This window comes from Ambystoma mexicanum, chromosome 2p (assembly GCF_040938575.1).
Source record: "Ambystoma mexicanum isolate Mex_15411 chromosome 2p, UKY_AmexF1_1, whole genome shotgun sequence".
NCBI lineage: Eukaryota > Metazoa > Chordata > Amphibia > Caudata > Ambystomatidae > Ambystoma > Ambystoma mexicanum.
Window position 1 is genome coordinate 963,253,660 of NC_090923.1, and position 18,426 is coordinate 963,272,085.

The following is an 18,426-nucleotide window of genomic DNA, read 5'->3' on the forward strand; positions in this document are numbered from 1 at the left end:
ATTGCCGATGGCACCGCTGTCGACGTAAGCTTCAATTGCATGTAATCGATCCGGATTATCAGGGCTAATGAGGACCATAGGTATCACGAAATGCGAGGTCACGGAACTGGTTTTCACGCTCGGCAAGAGGACCTCTATTCTTGTCGGGCAAGGTCGTTTCCCTGCTCAGAGTTTGTAACTTTGGTAACTGCAGCTCCTACTGCCTTCTTGGCAGGTTTCACCGGACAGTCTCGAAGAAAGTGCCCTGAGTTTCCGCAATATAGGCATAATTGTAACTGTTTCCTCCTTTCCCGCTCCCTTTGTGTTAGAGGACCTTTCAGACCCCCTATTTGCATGGGTTCCCCGGAGTCTACTCCTTTGGAAGGAGTTGGCGGTTTGGAAAATACTCGAGCATCAAACTTGGAACGATCGGCCTTCCTGTTCTGCAGCCTGTGATCTATTTGAACGACCAAGTCTATATAATCCGAACAGTCTTGTGGGGGATTCACTACTTGGGCTAAAACGTCTTTGAGCTCTCCACGTAGACCTCTATAAAACAGCGTAATCCTTTTGTCCTCAGGCCATTGAGTTTCCACTATTAGTCTATTGAAAGATGCAATATAAGCCAAAAGGTCTTGATTACCCTGTCGCAACGAAAGAAGCTCATTGTCCAAGGCCTGCCCCTGTGAATGTCTTGCGAACAGTTTTTCCATACTAAGCTGAAAGGCTTGAAAATCATGGAGAACCGGATCATCTTGATTAACTAGAGGGATCGACCAGTCTGCCGCATTGCCACTAAGGTACGAAAGTACAAAAGCTACTTTTGCTTGATCAGTTGGAAAGGCTGCTGGCCGGCATAAGAAGTGCAACCGGCACTGATTGATAAATACTGCAAACCTCTTTGGGTCACCAGAAAATCGTTCGGGCGGAGCCAGAGGTACATTCCCAGGTAGGTTGATCTGCACTGGATTCATAGAGGATGTTGAAGGAAGATTTGCCCCTGATGCGGGTAACGGGGTCTGTCCGGCTTGTGACTGTAGCACTTGTCTAGCAAGATTTTCTGTTCTCTCCTTGGAAATAATTAGTTCCCTTCTTAGAGCATTCGTTTCCTGACGAGCTGCATGCACTTCTGCCCTTAGTTCCCCAAGTAACCGGGCTAGGGGGTCAGTATCCGAGGTTTCCATAGCGCCTGGGCGAGAGTTTTGCGGTAGGCTTTGCGTTCTGTAACGCTCACCTGATTCTCGCAGAGGCGCCGGTCTTGACTGGGCGATTACCGTATCTTCAAAGGTGATGTGTAGCACCCGGTTGGCTCTTTGGGCTGGACCTCTGTGCACTGTATGCCTGACTTCAAGAGTAAGATGTCTGCAGATAGAAAATATGGGGTTAATGAACTGGGGTTATTGGGGTGTCCCTATCTCTTTCCTCTTCTCCTCTTCTGTAGACCCCCAAAGGTTAACGCTCTCACCTTAGGTAAGTGAATGCCGAGCTCTCCATCTGCCTCGGGGCAGGGTGCTGTAACCAGTTTCTTCACTGGATAGGTAGCGCAGGCCTCTTGACTTCAGAGGACTGCTGTCCGTCGTTTACTGCACGAACGGTAAGTTTCGAGTCATTCAAATGTCTTTAAAGTCTTTAGTAATGATTCTCTTGTTTTGCAGGGTTCCGGCGATGGCGGATGACGGGCTGAAGTGAGTTGAAGATGGAGCCTGTGTGATGAATAGAAGCGCCTGGAAGCACGTAAGTAAGCGCTTGTTGCCTGCTTCACTATGCGCTATAACTGTCTTTTTATTTTGCAGGTACGAGTTCGGAGCGGCTGCAGGGTGCCGGAATACCCACTGGATTAGATGTGGAAAGGAGTAATGGCACGTGAGTATTAAAGTTCCCCAATGTCTTTAAACGCACCTTGTTTTGTCTTTCAGATGCGGGATGCAGCGCCGAAGGCCTCCGGAGCGTACGAAGAGTAGGTAAGCCTTTGCCTTTCAGATGCCGGAATGCTAACCTGTTCTTTCTTGTCTTTATAGGTGTTGCTGAAGACTGGATTCAGGATGGTAAGCCTTTGCCTTTCAGATGCCGGAATGCTAACCTGTTCTTTCTTGTCTTTATAGGTGTTGCTGAAGACTGGATTCAGGATGGTAAGCCTTTTTCCTTAGGCCCAGGACCAGATGCAGAAGACACGATGAGCGTTCTGCTGCAGAGGTTGCAGAATAACGCAAAGCAAGATTCATCCACCGGGTGTGGTTTAAATAGCCTCCTGTAGTGCTTAGGTGTCTCCTTCCACAGCCACGCCTAAGTAAGAAAAGAGTTCCTGGTAAGAAAAGAGTTCCTGCCTTCCAGAAGAGTTCCAGTGTTCTGAATCTAGGGAGTGGCTCCAGCCCCACCCAACAGGAAAAGTAGTTCCAAACAGAAGAGGATCAGAGGCTCAACTGGCAGGCAAGTAAGCAGCATGGTCTGCTGAAGGTAAGTCCACCCAAGCATTATGAGCCCGGCGCTTCCAGCGCTGGGACTGGGCATATTTATGAGCCTGGTGCCACTGGCGCCAGGACTGGGTCCAAAAGGTCCCAATTGGGACTGGTTGGCACTCGGAACCTGGGTTATGGATCTGCTTCCAAGGGAGTTGGGAAAACCCTGACCTTTTGGAAGCAGAGATCATGACAGTCAAAAAGATTCTTGAGGATATTTACTTGCAAGCCCACCGTAGAAGATCTTGAGCCACTCTGGCCGGGACTTGCAGAAGATCTGACATATCCCAGAAAATTGGGACGATTGAGTCCTGAGGGCCCATTGAAGGGATCTCATTCTCAATCTGGCCTCTGGCACCAGAAAAATGCAGAATGCCATGAGGCCCAGCAACCTCAGAAAATCGAAGGCCGGCAGATGTTGGGCATTCTGAAACTTTGTTACCATCTGCAGAATGTGGTGCGCTCTCTCCTCGGGAGGCAAGGCTTTCCCTGAGAAGGTATCCAGGACTGCTTCGATGAATTGGAGTCTTTGGCGTTCAATCATTTGTGACTTCTTGTAATTGAGGGAGAAGCCCAGTCTTTGCAAGAAGTGGCAGGTCATGGTCAGATATTCTTGGACTCATTAGGGTGAACTTGTCCTGATTAGCCAATCGTCCAGGTAAGGGTAGATGTATATCCCCTCCCTTCTGAGACTCGCTGCCACTACAGCCATCAGCTTGGTGAAAACCCTCAGGGCGGAGGTCAGCCCAAATGGCAGAACTCGAAACTGATAGTGACAACCGCCAACCACGAACCTCAGGTACTTTCTGTGCTTGAGAAGGATTGAAACATGAAAGTAAGCATCCTGAAGTTCCAATGAAACCAACCAGTCCTGCAGCTGAAAAGCCTGAAAGATCTGAGAAATGGTCATCAACTTGAACTTGTCCTTCCTGTGGAATTTGTTAAAATTTCTTAAGTCCAAGATGGGTCTCAATCCTCCGTCCTTCTTAGGTATGAGAAAATAAGGGGAGTACCAAGCCTTGTACCCCTCTGCTACAGGTGCATGTTCTATTGCACTTTTCTCTAACAGGACTGAAATCTCCTGCAGAAGGAGCGGGTCTGGAATTTTGACAGGATTGGCTCCCGGTGGATGATCTTGAGGTCTTTGTCGAAAAGGAAGGCAGTAACCATGACGTAATGCCCCGCCATTTGTTCAGATACCGAGTGATCCTACCTCCCACCGGGGTCTTGTGGGTCAAGACCTCAGAGTGGCTTTGCAGCAGCTGCAGCAGTGGCTGAGGAGGTAGTAGCCACTGCTGGGGCTGATCTAGAACCTTTCCCTCTTCCACCACCAGGGGGCTTTCTCTGTTGACCTCTTTGACTGGCCTGTCCCTTCCCTCTTCCAAAGGAGGAGTAGAAATGAAAGGGACGGCTCCTCAAGGAAGATTACCCGCCGTAGGAGTGTTGCTGAGGCTGCCTTATAGCGCAGCTGAGTGACTTAGCTGCCGCTTTAGAGGTCTGCAGCTTCCCCAAGCTCTTGTCTGCCTTGCTGCCAAACAGCCTCAAGCCGTCAAAGGGCATATTGAGTAATCTGGATTGCACGTCAGGGGCAAAGCCAGATTTCCTCAGCCATGCAAATCTGCGTAGGACCATGCTAGATGCCATGGACCTGCTTACACTATCCGCAGTGTCGAATCTTGACTGGAGGCATTCCCCAATAGCCTCCTTCCCATCCTTTACTATAGCCAGGAAACCATCCCGTTCCTCGCCCTCTCGGATGTGTTCAGCCGCTGATGTCATTCAGTCCCACAGGGTGTATGTAAACCTTGCCAGAGTGCAAGTTACATTCGTAGATTTAAGGGCCATGCTGCCTGAAGAGAAGACTTTCCGGGCCCAAGCATCAACTTTTTTGTCATCCCTATCAGCAGGGGAGTTGCTAGGTCTGGAAAAGACCCGGGGCTAAGCTGATGTCAGAACTGTTGGGACTGGGGGCTAGCTAGTCTTTTGGCTGTAGCTCCTGAGATTCTATCCGGGGCTACAACCAAAAGATCAGGGGCTATAGCCCCCTTAGCCCCCCCCTAGCAACGCCCCTGCCTATCAGGTGGTATCGAAGGGTAAGCTGATTGTCTAGTGGAGGTTGCAGCTTGTACCACCAAGCTTTCTGGCGAGGGATGCTTTGACAGGTACTCAGGATATGATGAGGATGGCATGTACTTCTCCACAATCTTTTTGTTTATTGCATGCCCAGAGTCTGGGGTATCCCATGTTGCCATCACCCTTTTTTGCAGTGCCTCATGGAACGGGAGGACAGGGTCCCTTTGAGGGCCCTCATTAACGATGTCTGTCATATCGTCCTTGTCAAATCTTGGGGAAGCTGTTTTCCATCCCATGAAGTCAATGACTCTTCCAATTAGGTTTCTATACCCAGGGTCTGCATGAACCGCAGGGTCTGGCCTCTCAAACTCTACTTCTGGGGAAGTATCTGGGCCACTGGCTGTCTGAAGGCAATCATAAAGATCAGCCATTTCAGAGTTTGGGTCTATCAGCTCCTCAGGAACCTCTTTTGTTCCAAATCTAACCCCAGCTGAAGTAACATCCTCTTCAGAGGATCTCTCCTCGTAAATAGATGACATAGATCTAAACAATTCTTGCCTGGGTAGTGGATGGAAGATTGTCTGTGATGAGGGTGGTGGCACTGATCTAGGCTTAGACAGAGGCATCAATTTTGGCATCGGAATTAAAGAATGCCTTGACAAAGGTGTCGAAGGCATCAATGGTATAGACGCTGGCTTCAATGTTCTCGAAGGAGGCTTTGACGTGCCGAGGGAGACCTGGACGCTGTTGCGGAAGGTATCGACGCCATCTTCGGTGGCGGCCTCGACGTTGGACTCCATTTTGTCGACCGTCACCCCCGATTTATGCACCGGTGGTTTCACTCTTTTTTCATGAGGTGTCGGAGAACTTTCCCCAATGACACCCTCGACTTTCTGTCAGATCTTGCATGCCTGGTCTTTGATCTCCCTCTGTCACTTTTGGAGTGGGCAGGGGCATGATCTTCACTTGGCTTTTTTGAGGGGGTCTGCGCCGCATTCTCGAAAAATCTTAGCATCGAAGCCCTAAGGGCCTCCATTTTTTAGGGGAATCGTGCTTGGAAGGGTAAGATATGACCCTTCTGTCAGACGTGGAGGAAGAGGATGAAGAAGATCTAGGTCGTCGCATCCTCGATACTTTGGACCAACAAGAGGAGGATTTCCTCGAGCGACTCTTAGACCTCGAGCTCCTCGACCCGTGTTGAGACTTTCCGCTCGACCCTCCCGAATCTCTGTCTTTTGGAAGACTTATAAGATTACTCCCCCACCCCCAGTTTACCTTTCCATTCCTTAAGAGCCTTATTGGGCATAGCCTGACAGGAACCACATTCGTCGACCCGATGGTCAGGGCTCTGACACCAAAGGCAATTACGATGGGGATCGGTAATCAACATTTTTCTTCCACACTTTTGACATTTTTTAAAAGCCGTCTTGGGTGTGGATGGAGTCGATGACGAGGACATTTGGTCTAAAAATTTGATGCGCCGTTTTGTGACACGAAGCGGTGCTCGGAAAAACGGAACCGAGCTAATGGGCGCGGCTCGTGCCGTGTATGCTGCGGATGACGTTGATGGTCGACGGTGGCCCTCCAGGGACGACTCTGCGGCTTCGAGCACAGCGCCCTCCGGTGAATTTTTTTTTATGAGGCAGCAAAGCTGGGAGACAAGATATCTAAGATGAGGAATACTTGGGAAGACACAATCCATTCAACATTTATGTTTGTAGTGATTTAGGAAGGCAATAGGCTATTTTTTCAGGCATGTTTGGTTACTGTTAGGTGAGATTAGGTTGCTAGTTGGGTATGCAGATTATCAAGGTGTGTTTTTTCCCCTAACATCCCTCTACCTATTCAATTTTGTTACCCTAACCCTCTTCCCGGTTTCCCTACTTCCCGTTACCCATCCACAACCTCTCCCTAATCCGTCCTTCCCCACTGGCTGCCACGTGGTCACCTGTAATTTCTATCATCAGGAACCCGTGCCAACCATGGTGGGAGGGTCAAACATTCGACCCTCGAGCTAAACAAGTTGTGCACCTCTGCATTAAAGGTTGGGGACACTAATATGAAACTCCTTTTGGGGGATGCCTGGGATGTTGGCCACATGGCTTCCTCTTTAATCCTCAGAAGATGCTTCGGTATTACATTCATAACACAGCTCCCAAAACGTGTGCAGTTAATTTACATTAGTGCTTAAAAATGCACAGTGCAGCCCCTAATTATGTAGACATCTGGCCATTGCCATATATGTGAGACAAGGCTGCCTCTTCAGAGTATGCGCTTTGCTCGTTTCCTGGCACTGTTCGCCAACCACAGGGTACATTTGCTCTGCTTCCCTGACTCTGCTTCCATTCATTTAGGAAAAATGGCTTTCTTCCAACTAAGCTAGAGCTGTGCATTTATAATGGAATGGTAGGACAATCAAATTGCCCACCAACAAAACGCTGCCAATTATATAGTTCTGCGTTATAACATGACATGTCATTTTCCGCAGGTCAGCCGACCAGGCCCTAACATGGAAGCTTGAGTTCGCCATATGCACCCCCCGCCGACCAGGCCCTAACATGGAAGCTTGAGCCCTCCCAACATGCACCCTCCGCCGACCAGGCCCTAACATGGAAGCTTGAGCCCCCACATGCCCCCCCGCCGCCGACCAGGCCCTAACATGGAAGCTTGAGCCCCCCATATGCACCCTCCGCCGACCAGGCCCTAACATGGAAGCTTCAGCCCCCCACATACACCCCCGTGCTCAGCATTGTCTCCCTTATGTGACTCTTGGAATGTACATGACAGGTTGTTGGGTACAGGTGTTAAAGGGGGCTGGGGTCCATAGACGTGAATACTGAGATCTGGCTAGGCAATATACCTAGAGTTGTAGTGAATAATCGTTCCTCCTACACTAGACCACATTTAAAGTATTAGCCTGCAAACATGTTTTAGGTTACTTTTGACACACGTGCAGGCATTTACATTTGATTAACTTCTGCTGCCTCCAAAGTATTTTTAATCGGGAAACGGAAGTGCTGGGCGTCCTTTCACTAGGATACGTCCCGTTGGTCTGTATTGCTTTTCTGCACAGAGTGCTGAGATGAGTGATGGGGTAACATTTTTAGGCAAGGGGGTGGGGGCAAGGGGCTACACACACCCGAACATTCTGAAGATGTTCATGGCATTCTGAGGGCATAGTTCATTGCAATATGGGGATTGCACTCTCTTATTCAAAATAGGAAAAGCAAAACCACAAGTCCCAGAACGCAGGTGAAAACAGGGACTGGATGGGCAACTCACAGAGGATCTGGTGGCTTCTGACATGGGATGCAGACGCATTGAGTGGCCTTGTATGACAGTCGGACGAAAGGCCCATCATTTGATGGGGACAGGGTATGCAATACCGGAGTAAGGCAGAACTGGACTAAGGCAAAGTGTGCCATCCAGTAGCGTCCCGAGACCCAAACCCTGGCGCTAGGCTGACCAGGCAATGCTCACTTTTTCCATTTTCAGCACCTTATATGGGTCATGCATGAGGACCCCAGTAATGATGTTACAGGCTGTGAGTGCCCCTTTGCGTGGCTTTCACGTGGACTGGTAATCTTCAAGGATGTATCCAGCATATGAGGACCCTTTCAGGTGACGTGGAATGCTATGTGGGCCCGGCCCTACAGAATGATCTAGCACGTCTGCCAGGTGCACAGCAGGAGGGTCCTCCTTATTGGAAAGATAGGAGTGACTTAAGAAGAGGCAGGTTTGGATTGCTAGGGTGCAGGGGGTCCAGGGAGCTGGGGGGCCTGGAGGGCGAGGAGCCCCAGAGCGCTGTCGGAAGAGGACACCACCTCGTGCCATTCATGCGTGTCTGGGGCCCAAGTGTGATATAGGCACATGCCCCAGGGGAGACCCCAGCGATATGGGAGGGACATTATGCGTGCAACCAGGGAAGAGACTCAGAGAGTAGAAGCCATGGGTGTCGCTTGGCTTGAGCAACACGTTTTGCAGCGTGTTAATCTCCGATCCATTCCACTTCCAGGCCTGTTTCTACTTCTCCCTGAACTAAGTCCTATTTATCTTCTACCTCTGCCTCATCTACTTACATATTCTGGGGGGGGGGATAAATGCCATTATATCCCCCCACTTAAAATTGTGGGGGGGATGTGGTCCCCCTGTCCCCCCCATGTCCTACGCCCATGCATCATTGGACTAAAGAGGGGGCTTCCAGTGGGCTGTGCAGGATTTACGGGCCTTTTGTCTTTTATAATCTCCTTGGGAAGATCGGATCTATTTTATAGAGAGTTCACGAGATGCGGCACCGCCGTAGTCTCGCAAGACTTCCCACATACAGTGCAACAGCTGTGCAAAGCGGCAAACATCATTCTGAAGGCGCCAACAAACGGAGCAGGTCACGCTCCTGGCACTCCTCCTCATAAGGGACTAAAGACTGACACAGAACTCATGAGCAGCCCAGGACACCGAAGTCCTGCACTACCTTCAACCCATAGCCCATGAACATTGTATGCACTTAGTTCTATTGTTACTTACTTGTTCCTATATTACAACTAATAAAGTTGTCAAATCAAGCATGCTGAATCCTCATTATTATACAACATATTTCCTTTTTTTATTTTAAAAAGTTCTCTTTAATTGTGTTTTGTAAGAAAAAAAAACGAATGAAACCACAAAACAAAAGACAGCATTACTATAGCATTAAAGAGCATCCAGCCACATGGGTTATCGTCAAGATACCTAGTATACATGTAGAGCTTTATCCAGCCCATGTGAGCTCCGCCCAGTCAAGCATATACTATCCCACGTCTAACCACTTTCCCTGCATAATGAACTGCCAGGAGAACTCAGTGATCTGGGGATCAGGTCGCTTTTATAAGGGCCCCAGATGTCTTTAGGCCTGGCACTTGCTGCTACCATGTCCCTCTAGTCCAGTTCTATGTCATGACAATACGCTATATCGCGCATCCAGCTTCCCTTTTGGGGCAGAGGTCCCCTTCCCCACACCATTACAACTTGTCGCTTTGTCAACACTAGTGACAGTCCTCTCAGATGCCTCAAATGCCCGAGCACTTCCCTCGTGTAACACAATAGTACCACTCAGGAAGGGGAGACCTGTTTAGCTAGTGCGCAGCAGTGCCTCCACCCTTAGTCGGCTGACCCAAGACTCTTGCCACCTATGATGTGCTTCCTCCGACCACCCTACTGTTTTCTCTATTATCTCGGAGTAAATGCGCCATGTCAGCTTGCCCTCACCTGCCACCTTGATGACGGTGTGAAATTGGCGTGTCGTTTTTGGTTGAACTGGGAATTAACCCAAAAAGAACCTTAGCACAGTACGGAATCTAAAGTAAAGGAATATGTCCAATGCTGCGACATTACCCAGTTCCTTGAATCTATCAAGAGACATGAACTGGCCATCAGGGAATATATCAGGGAAGCTGGTTAATCCCAGTTTGGCCATACTTTGTACTTAAGCCTTTCCTTAGTGAGTGGAACCTCTGAAATATGAGTGATGGGAAGGAGCGGTGAGTAGAGAGGTAGTTCATCCATCAGGCTATGCACGTGCATTCCACCATATTCCGTGCCTTGGTGGGTCTTCCCTTAGGAGGGACGGAGCCGCGAAGGCTCTCTTTATCTGGACATGAGGTCTATCTGGGTTCGGGGAGTACCAGTGGGATAGAAATGGAGCCTGTGCATCCAAGTAATAGGTCTCAAAGTCTGGAAGGGAGCGTCTCCCCTCTATAGTGGGTGATAAATTACCCCCAAGCTACCCGTGCTCGTTTGCCTGCCCAAATAAATCCGATAATCATACTTTTGAGCTTCTTAAAAATGGCCCCTGTCAGCACCAAGGGAACATTGAGAAAGAGATACAAAAATCAGGGTAATAAAATCATTTAAATAAGAGATATTCTGACATGTAAAGAGAGCGGTAATTTCTTCCACCGATTCACCGCCTCTTCTGCCTGCTCCAAAGCCATACCATCATTTCCCCTCCATAGTATATCCGGGTTCCTGGCCAGTTCAACCCTCAGATAGCTTGTGTTGGTGATATGCCACTGGAACCCCCAGACCGTCTGAGAATTTCACCACACATTCCGTGAGCGGAAAAAAGGGCCAATGTCCTAGCATTAACTCTAAATCCAGAGTAGCGGCCGAAATTCAGAACGCCTGTCATAATAGTCATCAGATTAGTCTCAGGGTCCTTGATGTAAAGTATCATGCCAACTGCATACAGTGACGCGACCAACGTATATGTTTATAGCTGTATCCCTCTGTGTAGATGCTGTTCCCCAAGTAATTCAGCCAGGGGTGCTATTGCCAACGCAAAGAGTAAGGGAGGGAGAGGACACCCCTGTCTCGTACCCCTATCCGGTGGAATGGGATTGGATAAATGCTCATTGATGAGAAGTTTGGCAGAAGGCCGAGTATATAATAAGGAGTCCAGGGAAGTAAAAGCAGCACCAGATCCAAGCCTTTTAAGCACAGCAAAAAGTAAGGGCCACTCGATAGAGTCAAAGGCCTTCTACACATCAAAAAGGGCCTCCACTACTGGAATGTCTGGGATTATCGTATGAGTCTGTATGAGGTTGATCTGCCCGGAATAAAACCGGATTGGTCCACCCTGACATACCTGGACACCATAGGTGCCAATTCGGGCAGCTAGGACCTTGGACAATAGTTTGCTGTCCGTATATATAAGGGAGATGGCCTATATCCTAACAGTCTGAGGGGTACTTCCCTGGCTTGAGCAGTAGGGTCACCACAGCCTCCCACATTGAATCTGGAAGCACCCCCTCCTCCACTGCCAGCTGATAAACCTGAAGAAGATGTGGGGCTAACCTTGCCGCAAAAGCCTTTATATAAATCTGCCGTCAGGCCATCTGGCGCTTGCGACTTATCTCCAAGTAATGCTTGAATGGCTGCTAAGACTTCTTGTATCATAATGGTGTTGGTCAGTGCCTCACTTGCCAGTGGACAAAACCAGTATAGTGCACTTTGGTCTAAATAACCCTCTGTCATTGGGGGAGACGCGTCCAGGATTGAAGTATATTCGCAGCCATAGTAATCCGTCAGTGCTTTGATCATCCCTGCATCAGTGCCTTGTGTCACCCATGTGGCGTCTCTCATCGCATCTGTATGTGTCCTAGGTTTCTTGGAACACGCTATCCAAGCCAGTGTTTTCCCTGGCCGCTGACCTTCCCCATATTGCCTGACAGCAGGCCGCCTGCCCATGTATTTTTACCTCCCTATGCGCCGTCTCTTGAAACCTCTGTAGCACTTCATGAATCTGGCCAAGTGTGTTAGGGCTATCTGCACTATCGCCATCATTCTCTGGACCCTTAAGCATTTTCTCGAGTTCATCTGGCTCACATCTGATGTTCCTAAGAATACCACATTCTTTATCATTGCAGACCTCCCTTTTATGACACATTTGAAAGCTTCCTATAGTGCTATAGTGTTACGGAAGGAGCCTCTGTTCCTTAGTTTTCCCTGAAGAAGTTATTGATTTCTTCTTGTATCTCAGTCCTAAACAGTGCATCCACCAGCACCCCACTCGTAAAGTTCCAGCGTGATATACTCGTTAGCGCCGCTGGGACCTCAATGTGCACAAACACTGCAGAGTGATCAGATAGTGTGCGGGCCAAAATTTCACATTCTACCACCCACCGAGATTCAGTGGCCGGACATTAGTATATAGTCTATACAGGCGAAAATGTGATTTTCTGATCATTGGAACGTGTATTCCAGCGCCCCACCCCAGAGTGCCTGTCCCTCCATATGTCTGTCAGCCCGTGGAATTTACACATCTGTAGTATTTTACTGTCAGTCTTAGAAATATGCCGAGAACCCGGGCACTCCCCTCACCCCCTGGACCTATCCATTCCAGGAACCACCACTGTGTTGAAATCCCCTCCCCATATGATCTCATGTTCAGTGTGTCTTGAGTAACTGATGCTCGATCCATTGTAAGTACTCCAGGTTGTCTACCTATGGGGCATAGCAGTTAAGTAACACAAAGCTGCAATTATGAATGATGCACGTAATTATCAAGGTCCTCATAATCTTGGGCCACTTCATTGAGCTGGAAACCCAAAGATTTGTGAAACATAATACAGACTCCCCTGGAGTATGACGAGTATGAAGAGTAGTACCGGCGCCAGCCCCAGTGTTTTGCAAATCCTGCTTCCGTGGCAGGACCTAGGTGTGTTTCCTGTAGGAAAGCAACATCCACCCTGTGCGTGACCAAATATAGTAATACCCTTTCAGCTTTTCAAAAGAAATTAAAGCCACATACATTCCATGTTAGGAGTCGCATCACCTTAGCACCACGCATTGCTATCGGTTGCCATTATCCATAGTAGACAGTTTACCTCAGGATCCCTCTTTGGGGCTGATCTCCCAAAACTGGGTTTCCCCAATTGTACAGAGCTCTGTTGTGCCCTAATGATATGACAGATGGATGCCACATTTGCGGTCATTACAAGAACCGTTAAAACCAAAACTTTACCAACTTCATCCCCGTACCACCTTCCGTCCTCCAGCAGGAACCTCAACAAGCCGGTATATAACCTCCACCCATTAAACACCCTTCAATGTATGCGTATTTGACTTGGGAGGGCTTTCAAGGACCCACACAACACTCCCTCAAACATAATTTCCATCCAGCAGCAGTAAAGGATCACAAGAGAAATGAGCTACTGTGCATCATATAATCATCTCGGCACTAAACATAGTCAACCCGAGTACCCGGCTGGCGATGGATGTGCGCCCTCCTGGCTTGGAGACTGAGGGGACCACGGCAGTAGAGTGTCCAGGAAATCTCTAGCCTCATCTGTAGACTGGAAGAATAGGGCCTTTCCTTTGTGCTCCACTCAGAGCATGGCCGGAAAAATCATGGCATACTTTATACCTCTGTTCCTCATAGACTTTTTAATATCCATGTAGGATTTCCTCAAGGCCTGAAGTTTATTCTAGAAGTCTGGAAAGATTCATATGTGGTCTACTTTGTAAACCATGTGCTCTTTTTCATGCGCAAGTCGCAGCCCTGTATCTCGGCCTCTGTAATTAAGTAATCGTGCTATGAGCGGCCCCACCGAGGCCACAAGGTTGGGTTTTCTCATATGGATTTGCTGCCCGCAATCAACTAGGAAAACGGAGGAGAAACCATGCGATCCCAGAGTGATTCCACCAGTGTTTCCATTGAGCGAGTATCCCTCGCTTCAGGAAGTCAGAGAATCTGGATATTATTCCTCCAAGATCTGCACTCCAGGTCCTCCTGTTTGTACACGAGTTCCTTCAGCGCTTTCCTGATCTGGACCATTTCCCTCGTTGTTGGTGCCACCTCATCTTCAACAGTCGATATCCGAGTTCCTGCTTCATCTAGCCGCTCACCGTATTTGTCTAGGTGAACCTTCATATGGTCAACTTTGCAAGTAAGGGAGTCAAGTTTGGTGTCAAGTGAATGTATCCCCCACATGCAGTTGTATAAACATCTCTTCAATGTCATCAAGGTCTCCAACCTCCCCATTGGACCGGCACTCTTGAGACTCCAGGAGGGCCGCCCCTTGAAGTCTTCCCTTTTTACTGTTGGTGGACATATCGAAGGGGAGCTTAGTTTAGTGCTTATCAGATTTCCCCATCTTCAGACATCATAGACCAGATTACCAGATTTGAAATTAGTAGAGTTTGGACCGTAGTACAGTGAGGATCCCCCATCCCCATAGGATGCAGGGCTCAGTAATTGCCGGGGTCACTGGTCCGTGAGATGAACTTGAACCCCAGGATTTCCAAAATGTTAATATCCAGCTCCTCTACCTGCTGCAGAAAGGTCTGCGACAGGGGCAACTGGGTAGACATTTCCCGGCAGTTATCTTCTCGAGCTGTCCACCCAACCGACCAAGCAGGTGAGCCCCACGCCTCTGCATACCTTGTGCTAAGACCCAGGCTCCTATTTCATCACCTTCCTGGGTCCAAGAATGAGTTGTGGCAATCTGGCAGTTCACACACAACCAAATCAATCCACCTTCAGTTTGGAGGCTCTTTTATTTCTTGGCCTTCATTGTTGCTCACAAACCTTCTGTGACCGTTTCTGATGTGCTGATTCTTCTGATCTGGCACACCCGTAGGACTGGCAACAGAGGTCACACCTGCTCGGGTTGTCAGCCACCAACTCATTTCACGTCCATTCCGTTGTCACCTCAACTGCGCCAGAGTGTCCCGTATGGCGAAGAGAGCGGGAGGGGTTGAGGGGACCGACCCAGCATGCTTCCCCAATAAAGCATCAGACTCTCAGTTTCAGAATGGTCGGTAATATCTTCTTCCTCCACCGAAGACTCTATCTCTCCCACCTCCCCTTCCACCTCACCTCTGTCTTTCCACCGGAGTGCTGGCTTTTGTCTTCCTTTGGGTCTGGTCTTCTCCTTTTTTTATGTAGATAGGGGCGACCGTGGAAGGACGCCACAGTGTCACCTTAAAGGTAACCTGTGGCTATCCTCCGCGGCCACCTGAATGTGGAGAAAAAGCCGGTGGCACAAAAAACCCTGGGGAAGTGCACACAGAGCGGTTAGGCGAGAACGAGATCCAGAAGTTCTTGAAGTAGATCCGGGAGGTATATTCTGTGGCCTGGTCCGGCAGCAGAACGGGATGTAGAGTGGAGCCCCCGTGAGAACTCCTCGGGAAGGTAAGTAGTAGAAGGAGCCTCAACGAGGACAGATCTGAGCAGCACAGGGAAAAGAAGCAGTCCAGGGACAGGCGTAGGTCAGGTATACTGGGCGCAATATCAAGACACAGGGCGAGGGTGAGCAATCCAAAGGCAGGCAAGGTCGGTACACGGGAAGTCAAACAGAAGAACGGGGGAAAGGAAGAATAAAAAAGGCAAAAAAGAGGGAGCAGAAAGAATAAACGGGAGACAGGCGGAAAGGGAGGAACAAGGTGAGAAGGTACGAGTCAAGCCGGGAATGGGGCAGCAGAGAAAACTGAGAGAGAGCGGTCGAGAAATAAGAACGAAAGGTAAGCAAAGGAGAGAAAATGAGGGAGCTATGGAATAGCAAGAGAAACGCAGGCTAACGCAGACGAACTGGAACTCAGGACGTTGCAACGCGCCCGAATGCCAGAAGTGCAGGAAGAAAACAACCGGCGTCGGACGTGCCGCAATGAAAAGACTAGACCGGCACTCTGCGTTGCACAGAACATGATGGAAACAGCAATGGAGGACGCAGGTTCCATCGGTTCCAAAACCGCCAGTTACCCAAAGATGTGACACTGAGAGCCCGTGTCTAGGGTCAGCTGTTGCCCGCTCCGTAGGTCCGGAGGCACCGGCTCAACAGACAGAGTTGCTGCTGTAATGTTGTGTTTGGCACCAGCCCCCTCAAGGCAAGCATGGTTCGCTGTCTCTGAGCCTTCTTCAGTATAGCCATCCCACTAAAGGGTCACCGGTCCTCGAAGCCTCACACCGATCACTGGCCTCGTCTCTGGTAAGGCCCCATGCAGAAGTGGTGGGCGAATGCCTTCAGCCGCCCCACCAGCCCGCTCTGACACTCCTCCTCAGGCGCCGATCACGGGAAGTGATCACCTGTCCACGCCACGGGCCTGGTTGCTCGCTGTGAATGGATCGTAAGGCCTAGATGCAGCCGCCACAGCACTCCTCTACATCAGTAGGCCGTCGGTTAGGGCAGGATTTGCAGAGCGGCTCCCACGCAACATGAGACATTCATCTTCCCGCTCCACCTTTTTGATCACAACTTATCTGCCGGTATGCAGGATAAGACAGGATTGTGCAGGGCTGTCGTGGAGCTCCGGCAAGAGCGGCCATTTTGGCTGGGCTCTCAAGTGCCCCAAAGTGGGTCTATTTCCACCTGTCTTTACAAAGTAATTTCATTTTGGATATTTGAAGTTGCCTGGTCAGAAACACTGCAGAAGCTTTTCTGAAAGGTATGTTGTGTGCTTCTTTTGTGAAATGAGCACACCTACACGAACATTCAATTCAAGGTCTTCAAAACCACTGTACACGTTCATACCAGGATACTCCACACTTGGCGCTAGACTCCAGTTTGGCAAACACAAGGGAGCCCATGCACAGTGTGCTGGTGTTTACTGCACATTAGCGCTGCCACTGCACCATTCCCTAGAATGTCAGCAGACTGGCATCTGAGGTGATGGCGGGGAAGATGATAGGAAAGGGATCTAAAGGGCTGCCAATCCCATGAGCGGGTCTCAGGAGGATAGCTCAGGGGCAACGCGCTTGCCTTGGAAGCAAGACGACACGGTGCAACACAGGTTCGATCCCCGGGTTCAGGCTTAGAAACCTCTGGGTATTAAGCACGTTATAAATGAACAATTACAATCAGATGCAGCACACCCATTAACCATGTGCAAGATGTGGCTGATCGACACCCATGTTTTGGAGGGAATGGAAGTGTAGTAGGTGGAGCAACTTGTAGCCATTGCAGTAGCCCTGTTTGTGGTGGGTGGGACAGTATTCAATGTATGCCTGCACACCAGGCCATGCCTGCTTCTCCTCTCAGGGCATTCCCCTTCTCTCCCAAAACACACATCTATACTCTTGGCACATAAGAATCTGTAATCCCCAAAACAAAAAATCTGGCAGGCCGGCAGATTATTCTATTTGATACCAACAATGGCCCTGATAGAAGCTTTTCTGAAAGCACGATTCTTGACATTCAAAATCATTTCGATGAACAAGATCTCAACCATTCCAAATGCTTTTCAAAATGATCTCTCGTCCATCTTGAACACTCTTAAGAGCCTAGGACGACTATGCTCGTCCTTTTTGCATAGACTTGCATAATAGCTTGGCACTTAAGGGGTTAAAAGAATGGGATGTTTACCATTCCAACCCCTTTTCAAGAATGAGATCCCAGCCATCCCAAACCCTATTCAAGAACAAGATGTTTGGTATCCCAGAACCTTTTTCAAGTATGTCAGCCATCCCCAACCCTTTCCAAGAATAAGCCCTTAACCCCCTCTTCAATGATTAGATCTCGAGCATCCTGAACATTTCTTTCCAAGGATGAAATCATGTCCATCCTGAACCCATTTTCAACAACGGGAACTCTATCATCCTGAAGCGTTTACAAGATCTCTGCGATCCAGAACCCTTTTCAAGAATGAGGGCTGCGGCATTCCAGACCGACTTCAAGAATGCGATCATAGCCACGCCCCAAACAACGAGATCTCTACCATTCCAAAACCTTTGCAAGGACTGTACGTCTGACAATCCAAAATATGTCCAACACCTCTGCATAATGGCACCAGCATCATCAGCGCAGGCGCGATCTGCGGATACTGAAGATGACGCCAATCTCGCCGCTGGAATTAATGAGGTATCCGCACGCTTTCCAGTTCGTCCCAGTCGTGACTTCTCCTCATCTGGCTGCAGGGCTGAGCTCACTCGGAGTGCAGTGCCAGCGCATCCAGCTGCGTGTTTGGGATTCTCTCCCTTCCTCAGTAATTCCCAGTGTTCGCTTTCCACATCTGGCTGCAGTGCTGCCGGGACCACTCAGTGGACTGCTTCCAACCGACGCCCACACAGCTGGATCCTGCGAGGCCTTCCTCCCAAGGTGACCGCTTGTTTACCGGTGAGAAGACATGCAGGAGAGCCTTCGTGCGTTGATGCATTTGTTTCAGGTGCTTTCTAAAGCACTACACACAGTGCTGGTCATTGGGCCGGCTCTCGGGGGATCCGAGATCCGGCACCAGATGTGTAGCAGGATCTCAGGATCCGGTCAGAGTCAGCTGCCCAAGCCCATGAACCCTGCTGGAAAACTAAAAAAGAAAAAAAAAGCGACCGTGACGGCAGCATTGCTTTTTACCGCGGCTTTAGCACTAGTGTGTAATGCACAATGCTCATTGTGCATTACACACCAGTGACAAAGCCGGCGGTACAAGACAATGCTGCCGTCGCGGG

General features: G+C 49.3%; 1 protein-coding gene across 1 annotated transcript in view; it reads left to right on the forward strand.

Annotated features, from left to right (window-relative positions):
• Positions 1-18,426, forward strand: part of ANTXR2 (ANTXR cell adhesion molecule 2) — a 491,546-nt gene that overhangs the window by 227,027 nt on the left and 246,093 nt on the right. The window lies entirely within an intron of this gene.